A 14611-nucleotide genomic window follows, 5' to 3' on the forward strand; every position below is an offset into this window, starting at 1 on the left:
AAAAATCACTCGCGTAAACTTAGAGTCCCTATCACTGACTATGTCCTGCGGTAACCCGTACAGTCTAAACAATTGCTCGACAAACTGCCGTGCTAATTGCGTAGCTGTAATAGTCTTCCGGGTCGGTAAAAATCTAGCCATTTTTGTCAAGCGATCTACCACAACCCAAATAGAATCATGGCCTTGATGTGTTCTTGGCAATCCGGTAATAAAATCCATGGAAATACTTTCCCATTTATTACCTCGCATTTGCAAAGGATGCAACAACCCAGCATGTCTAAAGCGTTTAGCTTTATTTGCCTGAAAAATTTGACACCAGAGAACATAATCTTCTACATACCCTTTCATCTTCGGCCAATAAAAAGTGTGTTTCACTAATGATAGTGTCCTGTGTACCCCAGGGTGTCCAGCAGAAGGGGCGTCGTGACACTCCCTCAGAATCTTGGACCTAATGTCCGGGATCTGTGGTACACAAATTTTGTCATTATTACGGAATAGTAAACCATTCCAAATCATCCACTGGCCTCCTGCAGCCTGAATAATAGACTGCTCAATCATCGACTCTTGGTCAATCAATGAGCTCCCGTCCTGGATCTTCTGCCAAAATGGACCAAAATAACTATCACTCCTGCAAAGCCCTCTCAATGACTGAAATAAGTCAATAGAAATCTCGGTGAGCGACAAAGTATTCACCTCTCTAATCTGACTAAGCACATCTGCAATACTATTCATGGACCCTTTCCGATAACGGATCTCAAAATCAAAATCTTGCATTAACTCTGCCCAACGAGCTTTCCTTCCTCTCAAATCATCCGCATCACACACATACTTGATTGACTGATGATCAGTCACCACAAACTTGGAGCCATATAAATAATGTCTCCAAACCTTGAGAGCATGAATCACAGCACAAAGCTCCTTCTCAAGGGTTGGCCAACGAGATTGAGTGTCATCTAGCTTTTTACTTCCAAAAGCAACAGGTCTATCATCTTGAAATAAAGCAGCCCGATAGCATAGTCACTGGCATCAGTTTCAAGAACATAAGGCCGACTAGGATCAGGTAATGCTAAGATAGGTGCTTCCTTGACTTTATCTTTCAAAAGTCTGAAGGCCATATCCAAATCGTTATTCCAAGTGATAGGCTGATTTGACTTACGTCCATGACCTTTCAATAAGTCGGTCATCAGTACTGTGAGCTGAGAGGACTCCCATACAAATTTTCATAGAAAAACAACAAAACCGAGAAAAGAACGAAGTCGTTTCACTGTTCGTGGTATAGGCCAGTCCAAAACCTTCTGAACTCGGTCATAGTCAATGCTCAATCCATCTTTAGTGATCTTGTGTCCCAAGTAAATGATGTCGGTTATAAAGAACTCACATTTACTTAACTTAGCATATAGTCGATTCCGTCTTAAAATAGATAAGACAATCATGAGGTGTCTGACATGATCCTCAAGAGTACGACTATAAATCAAAATATCATCCAGGAGCACCACCACAAATTTCCCCAAATGTTCATGAAAAAGATCGTTCATCATTTGCTGGAAAGTGGCTGGAGCATTGGTTAACCCAAAAGGTAATAAGAGAAACTCGTAATGGCCATACCTAGTTCGAAAGGCGGTTCTTTCGACATGCCTTTCATGAATACGTATCTGGTGATAGCCAGTACGTAAATCTATCTTCGTGAAATATTTCGCTCCTGCCAATCGGTCAATCAGGTCATCTGATCTAGGGAGAGGATAATGGTTCTTAACGGTCAGCTTGTTCAATCTCTTGTAATCTATACACATTCTCCAGGTATTGTCCTTCTTTCTCCTAAGCAACACAGGTGCACCCCAAGGTGATTTACTTGGACGGATCTGGCCCATCCTCAAATAATCTTCGAGTTGTTTAGCCAACTCATCTTCCTCAGCTTGGCTCATCCTATAAGGTGGAATACTGACAGGATGAGCACGAGGAATCAAGTCAATAGGATGATCTACTGCCCGTTCAGGTGGTAAATCCGATGGCAGTTCCTTAGGAAATACATCTTGAAATGAATCAAGTATCTTCTGTAATTCTTTGCTTTCAAACACACTTAATTCATTTACATCCATGGAAGGGATGAGAAAAGAAGAAATGGAATCAATACACAATGGAAAGTGGTATACAAAGAAGAATCCATTATATTTCCAAAACTAATTGTATTTACAAGAGGTCCCTGAGAGGGATGAATACAATCACCTAAAATACTATACTTGGTGTCCCTATGCTGAAAAGAAAAAATATGACTAGACCAATCTATTTGGACGTCAAGAGTCTTAAACCACTCAATCCCTAATAACAAGTCTACATTTTCCAGATGCATAACATAGCATTGCAAAGTATCTTTGTAGTCCTGAATCTGGATTGGAAGCATCTCTACCTTGCGATCCCAAACTTGCCTTCCCGCAGGTAGGCGTACCTCATAGGTATGGTCGCTAAGTGTCGTATCAAGACTCAATTTCTGCACAAGTTTGTAGTTAACAAAGTTATGCAAACTGCAAGGGTCTAAAAGAATGTGAATTTTATGGCCATTCACTTCCCCATAAACTCGAAGAAGATCATGCAAGCCAAATACTTTAGAGTTGAACAGACAATCAGAACAAGTACTAGGGCGAGAAAGTACAGTAATTCACGTACCTGTCAAAGACAACTGGTTAGCTGCCTTTGGCTTGGGTCCGGCATTTGACTTGGTACCCTTTTGCTTTGGGCACTCGTTACGCAGGTGTCCTTTTTCTTTGCAGATAAAACAATGTCCTTCCTTCTTGAGGTTTAAAGCCCTAAGGAGTCGTTTCTTCTTCGCTGGCGTCGAACTGGAATTCTTTGAAGGTTGGTCCGAAGACTTTCCCTGTGTCGTGTTAGCCATAGGTGCGGAGAACTTTCTTTTATGCTTGTTCCCCTGCTTGATAAAAACGGGTTTTGACTTGGAAGAGACCATCGTATCATCATAGATACGAGCTGAATGAATGGCCTCGTCCAATGTTTTACATTTGTTATTTTTAACGTGTAATCGGTATGAGTCTGGTAAACCAGCTACGAAAAACCCCAAAAGAGTAGTGGGATCCATCTTTGTAGCTTTCATTTGCAAGTCACGAAACTTCTGGAGGTAGACCTCATAAGTGAGGTGCTGCGAGGTCATGGTCAAAGCTGAAAACTGGGCAACAACATCATAGTCATCCTCTTTCTTGAGGAATTCTTTCTTGAAGATATCTTCAAATTGTGCCTAAATCGTTGGCTTAGGGTTGAGTTCCTTCCACCAAAGCAAAGCTTTGCCGGATAGGAAACCTGCTGCTAACTGGATCTTCTTTCCATCATCATATGGATGAAACTGAAAGTGAGCTTGCCACTTATGTAGCCAAGTGTCCACGATCTCCTTGGTTCGCTGCTTTTGCTCACCCCCGAACGGTTCCGGAGTAATATTGGGGCCTGAAGCTGAAGCCAGGGTATCCATACCCGAGAAAGTAGAGAGGGTAGTGGTCAAGAGAACGATGGAGTTCTGCAAAGCTTGCATCTGGGCTGCGATTTGTGCCTGACGTTTCGTCGAAGAAGCTTCGAGAGCTACTTTGAACTCTTGGAAATCTAATTTTGACACAAAATCGTCAAAAAGATTGGCATCGGTACCTTCCGTAGCCGGCAAGCCTTCGCATTCCACAAGGGGCTCCAACTCTGATTCTTGGGTTGACATCGTGAAGAGGGTACGTGGAGAGAAAATTCGATCTTTGCACAATGAAAGTGCGAGCGAACTCGAGAGCTTGAGAGCTTGAAAACTTGAGAACTTGAGAGATGTGTGGCAAGAAGCCCACTTGAGGGATTTATAAAGGTTTCCCAAAAGCCAAAAAAAATCTCCAAAAGCTAGGCTTAGCTTTTGCTTTGCTTTTGTGTTTTTTTTCTTGAATAAATATATATATATATTAATATATATATATATATAGATATATATATTCTCTTTTCTTAAAAAAATAAAACACCTTCGAAACCTTAGAGGAGGGTGCTTTTAAAACTTAAAAATTTTAAACTCCAAAAAAACGAAAGCTAAAAAAAACGTTAGCTTTCCTCGTTTTTTTTTCTTTCCCCCTGGATTCGGCCCGTCAGCGTGCTGGGCCGCTGGCTGCCATCGCTGACTGCTGACGTTGCTGGAGGTGTTGTCATCGCTTGCGTCATCACCTCATAGGCCTAGCCAGGGGGCCATGTGGGCCTGGGCGCCGGGCTACGCAAGCCTGGCCTGGCTGCCTAGCCTGGCCTGGCGTAGACGCTACCTGGCCGCCTAGCTACGCAAGCCTGGCTGGCCTGGGTGGCTGCGCAAGCTGCCTGGCTTGGCAAGCTTGGCCGCCCGGCTGCCTACAAGCCTAGGCCGCCTGGTTACACACCCGCCTGCTTGGAACGTACCTGCCCGCCTGCCATGTCAACAAAACTCGGCCAGCAACCCACTCGCCAGCACTTCTCTCACTCTCTCTCTCGTGCGCCAAAAAACAACGAAAAGCCAACATGCATTTTTTTCCTTTTTTCTCTCTCGACTGCACAACGATTCACCTCTTCCTTGCAAAGCAAAAAGACCCTACTTAACTACCATCCCCCCCCCCATCAACATGGGTTTCTTTGATGAAGGAAAACACATACTAAATCTAAAATCTGCAGTATGCACAGAAAAAACAGCAAGTTTTTTAACACATACCTTTCTTTGACCTCTTCTTCTCTACCTACCGACTTGCTCGTTCACGAGGTATGCTCTGATACCACTGTCAAATCTCCACGGATCCCCTCGTGATCGATCTTGGTTCGAAACTCGAATCTTGCAAACAAACAAACAAACAAACAAGCAAGGGGGTGCAGGCCTGACTCACCTCCCAACCATGACAGCCGTGGTGGGCGAGCCCACAGTCTTGGCTGTCCCCACCGAGCCATGAGTTGAGCTAACTAGGTTGACATACCAACCAATCTCCTCCTCACGACGTCCCATACCGCCACGAAGCTGCCCTCACGGGTCTCGAGATTGTTGCCGGCCTCCCTCGACTGCATAAAGCAGGTGCACGTCTGCACTAGATCTAGGCTCCAAGACCATAGAGCTCTCACAAACTCGCGAGACTCTCTCTATTTCCCAATAACTAACCTTGGCCACCCTTTTATAGGCTCTTGGCCGGTCATCGGGCGTCCACACTTGGGTGCCCGCCCGTCCACACTTGGGTGCCCGCCCGTCCATACTTGGGTGCCCGCCCGTTAATATATCCCTAACTCAGCTCGTTAATCAGCCTGCCTAGTTCCAAGCTTCCCCAAACCTCGAAACTAGTCTTGCATACGTGTAGCACACGGTAGATACGCATTGTGCACATGACACTAGGTAGCATCAAGCTGCTTCTAGCTTCACAATGGCTGGGCAGATGAGTACATGGCGTACAGTTCAGCTAGAGTTTTAGTTGATGTGAGCCTACTCATCATGCCCTCACCCGCATGCTAGCCCGTGCACCCTTCCATTAGATGATTATAGATATAGATGCTACTACACACCAAAATTTACAAAATCGTCGGCCCTCTTTTTTATGAAGAATACAAACCTAGCTAGCTCTACAGTACATGTTATATATTACGCTAATATATCTGCATAGTAAGAGTGCCTAAAAGCAAAAGACAGTGAAGAAACAAAAGGAGACGAGGACTCTTTTTAATTCCAAAAAGAACACAAGTAATAACACAGCAACCTTACAGAGCATGACCTAGCAAGCAAGCTTACAGAGCATGAGCTGACTATATATCACGCCAAATAAACTCCAATTCGAATCACTTTATGCCATGAGTGTCTCCCTCCCTTCTGGGCCGGATAGTTGCTGGATATAAGAAGGGAGAGTTGCTTGCTTAGTTAGTTAGAGGCTGGGGCATGGGACGATTTTTTAGGGTAGAATGGGGAGTGCTATATACATATGTAAACATATACGCCAGAAGACCATAAAATGGCCTATGAGACCAAAGTGATATCAAGCCTTTTAGACCTATTTTAACAACTTTAAGGGTAGCATGGCGAGTGCTATGCGTCGGAAGACCCTAAAATGGCATGTGGTATCGATCCTTTTAGACCTATTTTAACACATACACACACATATACCAAAGTAGTATCGATCCTTTTAGACCTACTTTAACACACACACATATACATATATAAACTAAAAATTATCAAATGGAAAGGAGTGCATAATCTCTATGTATGCTCTTAAGCATTACATAGAAGTATCCATAGCATAAAAACGAATTAGCAGAGGATAATGCGTAATTTATATGCATAATTAGGCTTAAGCATAAAGCTTTACTCATATGCATAGGGCTTTTGGATAAGATTTCCATTCAAATAAGTTTACACCTCCGACTACAAGCTCATTTTGTAGATATATTCTATGTCTTCTTAAGTGACAATTCTTATTAATGATGTCACGCACATGTTCATGTGTCAGTAAAAGAGTAATTGGCAGAACCTATAATCATTATCCCCTAGATCTCTCGTCGGCTCGAGAATCCCCTAGTTAGCCCCCCTTATCTTAGTACTATGCTTGCTCAGCTTAAGGGATTGTTGATTTCGTACAAGCGAGTGTGATTGTGGAAAGACCCTCGGCCTTGTTCTACTATTAGTCGTCGTGTGTACTTGGGGCACTATTGATGGTAGGTTCTCTAGTTGGGGACATGCTCTCGTCTTTTGGAAAGAGCCCTTATGCATGCTCTTTGAGGGTTTTTTCTCACTCTATTGGTTTTTCCCCCCCTTTCTTTGGTCTTTGTAGGGTGTTCTTTAGCAGGTAAGAATCCATCAACTTCTACTCCATTTCATGTGAGTTTGCTACAACCTTTCAAGGGATCACTTCCCACTCATCTTGTGTATGAGGATCCACCTCTTATTGAGGGTAAGCAAGAAGTTTTGATTCCAGATACTATCATTGCCCATAGATTACATCGACTCGTACTGAGTAGTAAATCAATATATCGAAAACTTGGTGACTTTTTAAAATCATCCTTGTGAAGAGGCAAGATGGGTGCCTCCCTGAGATCCTCTGTTCTTTTCAACAAACCTGCAATTAAGGGCAATTTTAAACCCAATCAAGAGGGAATGTTATGAGAATGTATTTTAAGCTCTCTTAAAATTATTATTCTACCCTCTTAGATAACTCGTGGATTCTTGCATTATCTTTGCATCATGCCGAATCATGTTAATATCATGGGTGATGCCATTATAAATATTAATATATTTGGTGTACATTGACGTATGTTTGGGGCCTCCTATGTTTATTAGTTGGTTTGTATGGAAGGGTGATTCCTGGGTTACTTATGCGTGGCAAATATGTGTGTGTGTGACGGATCGTATACTTATAGAATATTTGTTTACCAATTTATTGTTGGTTATTTAATAGGTGAAGAGTATTCCGGAGATTGAGGAGAATGCACACAATATTAACTGTTGGCACATATTTTTGGAAACAAGCTTTGTATATATATGTTCTAGCTTGTGCAATTTTGATTTATTTTGGAAGCTTAGACTTGAACATTAATATTTTTGTAAAGAGTGATATGCTTTAGTCCTAGACTTAATGTATGGACACTTTATTTTGAGCACAAGAGAGTGTCGTGCAAGGAGAAGCACCTTTTTGTATTTTTGGAGGCTATGGCCTATTCTTAGAATAAAAATTACGTAAACACTCGTGTGTGGGGAGAGGCCACACACATGAGGGGGCTCAGGGGGGGTGCACTACTAAGAAACCCTATGTACCACATGCATTTAAGGGGTATTTAAAAAACCCCTTGTGATTTTTTCATGAATAAAATGATCCCTTTTTCTTTATGGACTTACAGTTTTTTAACAAATCTATTAAAAAATCCCTTCTGTAAATGTATTTATGTAAATTTACCTTAAAATTTTGAATATAAAATCCCCTTCATTTGAACTCACGTGCTATACTTACAGATTTTTAGGTGAAACCCCCCAACTGAGGGGGGAAGATTGCACCCAATGTTGAGTCGTTTTACATTTATGGACACTCTATTTTTAGCACAAGAGAGTGCCGTGGAATGAAAATCACCTTTTTTATTTTTGGAGGCTATGGCCTATTCTTGGAATGAAAATTACATAAATACTTATGTGTGGGGAGAGAGGCCACACATGAGGGGGGAAGAGTGCACCCAATGTTGAGTTGTTTTCATGCGCTAAGTATTTTTCATGTTATTTATTCCATTCTTGAATATGTTGAAATTGTGGTTTTTGATGAGTTCATTGGGTTGAATAATAAATTTTCTTACAAGTCCCTATTTTCTCTATTTTCCTAGAAGTAGATCCGTGACAACTTACATAGCTGTATGATGGAAGCTATGGAAGCTCTATGGTTATTCATAAAGATTAAGAGCTTTATGTTTATGCATAGATCTTTAGATTTATACATAAATAAGTTTAAGTTTTATGCTTATGCATAAAGCTATAATTATAAAGCTTCTTTATGATTATAGCATAAGCATTAAGGTTTTTGGTTTTACACAAATCTTATTCATAATTATGTATAAGTATTAATATTGATGGTTTTTAAAGCATAAATTCTTAGCTTTATGCATAAGCATAAAGCCCTTATGCATAAGCAAAAATATTTTGTTTTATGCACAAAGCCCTTACGCATAAGCAGAAATATTTCGCTTTATGCACAAAGCCCGTAAGGTTTTACACAAATCTTATTCATAATTATGTATTAGTATTAATATTTATGGTTTTTAACGCACAAATTCTTAGCTTTATGCATAAGAATAAAGCCCTTATGCACAAGCAGAAATATTTCACTTTATGTACAAAGCCCTTATGCATAAGCAGAAATATTTTGGTTCATGCTGCATAAGCCTTATAAGCTTGCTTGAATAGCAGATACATAGGTGAAGGGAACCTATATTGGAACCTCTATGATTATGCATAAAACTTAAGAGCTTTATGCTTATGCATAACTCTTGAGCTTTATGTATAAATAAGCTTAAGCTTTATGTTTATGCATAAGGCTATAGTTTTGTAAGGCAACAAGTTCGTAATCCCACAAGCTAGTAACCTCAAAAGCGGATAATCAAGGAAGCTTGCAAGCAAGAAATTCTACAAGATAATAAGCTCATAATTGTGGAATCCGGTAAGCCCACAAGCCTGTAATTTTACAAGTTGGTAAGCCTACATGCACATAATTTCACTACAAGCCAATAAGCCCACATGTTGGTAAAAGCTAGTAAGCATACAAGTCTTCAATCCACAAGTCTACAAGCCGACAATGCCACAAGACCCCAAGGAAACAAGTTCATTTTTTGGTAAGACCACAAGCCTACAAGCCCATAATCCCACAAGCCTACAATCCCATAAACCCATAAGTTGGCAAGTCCATAATTTTGGAAGTTGGTAATCTAGTAAGGTCGCAAGCCGATAAGCTCGTAATTGTGGCAAGACATTAAGTCAGTTAGGCTACAAGTCGATAAGCTGTAAGCCCAGAAGCCTTTGTAACCCGATAAGCCAACAACTCTATAATTCTAAGCCTATAAGCTGGCATGTCTTCAAGCGTGCAGCAGATAAGTCCAAAATTGCAGAAGCCGACAAGTCTACAATCCAATAAGCATGGAGTTCTGCAAGCCAATAAGCTATCAAGTAGCTAGCAAGTTGATAAACCCATAGTTTCACAAGCTGTGTAAGACATTAAGCCCATGACTGCATAAGTCTACATTTTTTCAAGCCGGTAAGCCCATAACTCCACAAGTCCATAAGAAAGTCTACAAGCTGGCAAGCTCATAAGCGCACAAATGTGTTGATTTATAATTTAAAGAAGTATACACTGCACATAAGAGCTTATGATTTTAAATGCTTGTGAGGGCTCAAATCAAACATTGTTATATTTCAAGATAACCCATTGAAATCCCAATACTTGATGGATTCTTGAGTTCAAGACATCCCAATGGTTCAGGGCTCAAGGGATTTTTTTGTGCAAAAGTTTATATCATCAAAGCTTAAAGGTGGCTAAGCTTAGAAAAAATAAAGGATAACAATCATTACCCCCTATCTCTTGGCTCAAGAATCTCCTAGTAGGTAGCCCTCATCTTGGTAGAATGCTTGCTTGGCTTAAGGGATTGTTGATTTTGTACAAGTGAGCGTGATTGTGGAAAGACCTGTATAGAGCTTACATATATCTCTATGCATTATTGTAAGCTTGCTTGAAGAGTACTTATGTTATGAGAATGTGTTTTAAGCTCTCTTAAAAATATTATTCTACCCTCTTAGATAATTCGGGGATGCTTGGGCAGTACTACAGAGATATCGGGTGAACTCTCAGATAAATATAATGGGTGATGTCATTATAGATATTAAAACATTTTGTGTACATTTACATATGTTTGGGGCCTCCAATGTTTGTTACAGTTGGTTTGTATGGAAGGGTGATTCCTGGGTTACTTCTATATGGCAAATATGTGTGTGGTGTGATGGTCTGCATACTTGTGGAATATTTGTTTACCAATTTATTATTGGTTATTTTATAGGTGAAGAGGATTCAAAAGATTGAGGAGAATGCACACAATATTAATTGTTGGAAACAAGCGTTGTATATATATGTGCTAGCTTGTGCACGTTTTGATTTTTTTTTGGAAGCTTAGATGTAGCAAGCTTATTTTTGGATACTCTAACAGATTCGAAGTGGATTTAAAAATCTTGCCGAAGTCAATCGAACACTCAAGACTCTTAACCACGCTCGGGATTCATTCAGAATTGGAGTAAAGGATAGTGCTAAGATCAACCTTTTGACAAAATTCATACTCGAATTCAACATGGTTTAAGAGCTAGATTTTTGTCTTTATTTATTTATCTGTATCATAAATTTACATTTTCTTTATTTATTTATTTTCAATGGCAACATCGACACCAGCTAGAATGACATATAAGCATTTTAAGTGCAAGCATGCCTCTTTCGACTCTGAAGAGAAGGAAAGTGTTCATGTTAGGTGCATTGTCAAGGCTACTTTGCGTGCCCATAGTTCTTGGAAAGTTCACGAATTATCCAAAAGACATTCACTTTCTAGAACTATGATGGCAAGAAAGATGCACAAGTGCTTATTACATGGCTCAATCAGTTGGATGACTATTTTTCAGGAAAAAAATTCAAAAAAGGACAATATTAAATGTGCTTGTAATCATTTGATTGAGAGTGCTGCTTTGTGGTGGAATGTGAACAAGCAGCACAAACATTGACCTACAACATGGAAAGAATTCTAGAAACTTTAAAAGAAACATTTTCTTCCTTCGTAATACAAGTCTTAAGCTCACCAACAATGGGATACTTTACGCCAGGTCGAGATAGAGAATGTCCAAGCTTACATTGATAAATTTTGGGATATTCTATTAGGGTTAAAGCATGGTTAGGTGGTATTGTGACATGAAAAATTGATATCTTTCATTTTCAATTTTGTACATATTTTGATGGTTTCTCAATGGTAATAAGGTGGAAGCTTGTCCAAGAAGATTGCAGGGCCCACAATGGAATTACGGCATGGTGATGCGGCGGCTTGTTGGCAGCTATATTGATAACAGCATTCTATCTTCAAATATAATGGTTTTCCTTGATTTAGGGTGCACACATTGTAAATGCCACAAGTATGCTTGATAAATACTTTGGTATGGTAGATAGGCTAGTGATGTGGAAAATAAAAGTGGGCCTTCATGCTCACATGGATTTTAATTGTATTATTAATATAGTATTCACCATAAGGGTACAAGTTGGGGAGTGTGGAAGGCATGTGGAGGAGTGTGTGTAGGTGCATAATTGGGAAAGATTCTTCTAGAATGCCTACATGGAAGAGGAGAATTCCGCCATGTGTAAGTGGGATCTCCACCTACATGCCACTTAGACTTGGCTATTATCTCATCACACTTTCAAAGTCAAAAAGTCTTCAATTTAATAATCAATAGAAGACAGCCTAAGAGGACAATTGATGGTGACATCTACCCTTATGTCATTTAAGGGTTGAAGATTTTTATGTTATAATTTGTAACAATGAAAGAGAGGGTGATTCTCCACCTATAAAAGGATCCCTCCTCTCCCTTTCAAATGAAGGAATGAAGCCTCCTCAATTGAGCATTTTGTGTCATTGCCATTCTCTTATCTTCAAACCCTTATTCAAACACTCTCTTTACATGTGAATGTCTCATTTAGCATTAGCTCCTCATGCTTAACCTGATTTTAGACCTCTATGATGATTCATGATAAGTGGGATAAGGAGTTATTATCTTGGTGGGCCTGTGACTTCTCAAGGTAGCCCTTGCCTTATTGCCGCCCTCCTTTGGAGGTACCAATTGTTTTAGCAGTAATGAGCATGTGGAAAGACTTTGGGGACCATAGGTAAATCTTTATGATTGTTCGCTGAGCAATGTTAACCCTTACCCTCTAGCTTGAATCATGAAGGAGATGAAAGGCAAGAGGCTATGTGAAAATTGAGGTTTCATGCAAAGAGAGGGAAGTGCAGTTTTTATGGTCTAATACCCAAATTTCAACCATCACTCGGGTATTGGTTTCTAAAATTGATCATATGGTTAGGAAGGTCTTTATATACTCTTTCAACTCATGTAATTAATTTCTTAATCCTTTACTTCATCGATGATCAGAATTTCTCCCAAAATTGCTAACATTTAGGTGAATTTTGGCAGTTTTATAGTCTTGTAGTAAAATGCTCATAACTTTTCGCTTGGTTTCTCGTTTTCAAAAAATTTTATATAGTCATGAAGCTCTCTTCAAGCTCTATGTACGTATGTAATCCTCTTTTATATAGTCCATATGGATTTAAAACTACAATTCTCTGTGTATCTCTACTTTTTATAGACTTTTAGCCATTATTTATTGATTAATTCCTCTTGATCTCTTATCCCAATTCGAACGGATGAACCTTACCTACATTCCCCGTACATTTCCATTCACATAATCCTGAGTCGGAAGATTTTCTTCCAACAAAGAATTGTCCCCTTTTGTTTGGAGCTGCAAGACTGGTAGAAATTCTTGCTTCTCATGAGCCTTCCATAGACTTTCCTTCCATGAATTATGATCTCACCTTTGATGTGTTTATCTTTATCTTAACCTAGGGAGAGAAAGGGAGGTGAGGAGGCTGTGAGGTTTCATACAAGTGTGTTTTGATTCTAAGAAATGATTGAAGTCAAAACTTTGTGTCACATCTTTTGGTGGAGTCGATAGGCAAGTTTTACTTAGAATTATTCTATTTTAACCTCAAGGTCCCGCATGATTAAAGAAAAGTTATTTTGAAATAAGTTGTTGCTACTCATCTTTTGGTGCAAGATGTTCAACATTTCGGTGTTCCAAGGATCGGAAAGAGAAGACCCGGGGAGCTATCTGCGAGAGTTTAACTGAGCATGTTGCTTGACAGGTTGGCCTCTATGAAGGAGAGGGCAGAAATACTTCCAGATTTCTTGGAGGGTGTGGCCTTAACTTGGCATGAGGCTTTGCCAGAGGAGTTAAAAGGAACAGGAACAAAGGAAGAAGTATATGAAGATTTGGAGACACCACCAACTGCTTTCACTATGCATTTTGATGGAGTCTTTAGCCCTTCCAGGCAATGTGGGGCTGGGGGGATAGTTTTATTTGATCCAGAAGGAAAAGAGGTATGGGCCAAGGATAGGGAATTTCCAAAGGCTATATCAAATAATGTGGCTGAGTACAATGCAATAATTTGGGAATTAGAAGATTGCATAAAAAATAGAATTAAAGAGGTAGATATTAAAGGGGATTCGCAATCGGTCATCCGACAAATGAAAGGAGAATATAAGGCAAGGAGTCCTAATCTCCAAGAATTGTATAAAAGGGCAATGGAGTTAAAAGAAGCTTTTGAGTTTTGTAAATTTGTGCATGTTAACAGGAAGAATAATCAAAAGGCTGATGAATTGGCTACTAAAACTTTGGCTTCTTTCAAAGTAGCTATTCTTGCATTAATGGATACAGGTTGGCCTAAGCTCCAAGATGTTCAACATTATTAAGATACAGGATACTTCCCTCCTGGATTGAATCCTCAATAGAAGCAAAGGCTTACAAGGAAAGCTCATCCTTACACAATTCTAGGGGATGTTCTTTACAAGCAAGGTAAGGATAGGATTCTTAGGAGGGTAGTGAGCCTGAAGGAATCTAAAAGGATTATGGAATTATGTCATGAATGTTCAGGTCACTTTGCCTTAGCCAGCTATGAGGCAGCTCAAGAACACAAGAAGGCCACTATAGCTCGCCGACTCACCACCTTCAGAACACTCACAAGCACAAGGGGCACCACCAGCTTCTCTAGCTGGAAAGAAAAAATCTCTCTCTCTCTCTCTCTCTCTCTACCACCCAGAGATACCCAAAGAAAGGCAGATTTAACAGCTCACATATCTCATTATCAAAGCCTTTTATCTGTCAGCAAGGCTAAACCACTCACATATCATCAACACAAACCCTATTGTCCATTTACAAGGGGTCATATAAATTTCATCAATTTATAAGCTTCAACCCACTCTTCCTTGCACTCTCCTATATATCACACACTCACAGCAAACAACTCACACACACACTACCCAAAGCTTCTCTTGGGCAGA

This window comes from Cibotium barometz, chromosome 4 (assembly GCF_041138505.1).
Source record: "Cibotium barometz isolate CiBa-2024 chromosome 4, ASM4113850v1, whole genome shotgun sequence".
NCBI lineage: Eukaryota > Viridiplantae > Streptophyta > Polypodiopsida > Cyatheales > Cibotiaceae > Cibotium > Cibotium barometz.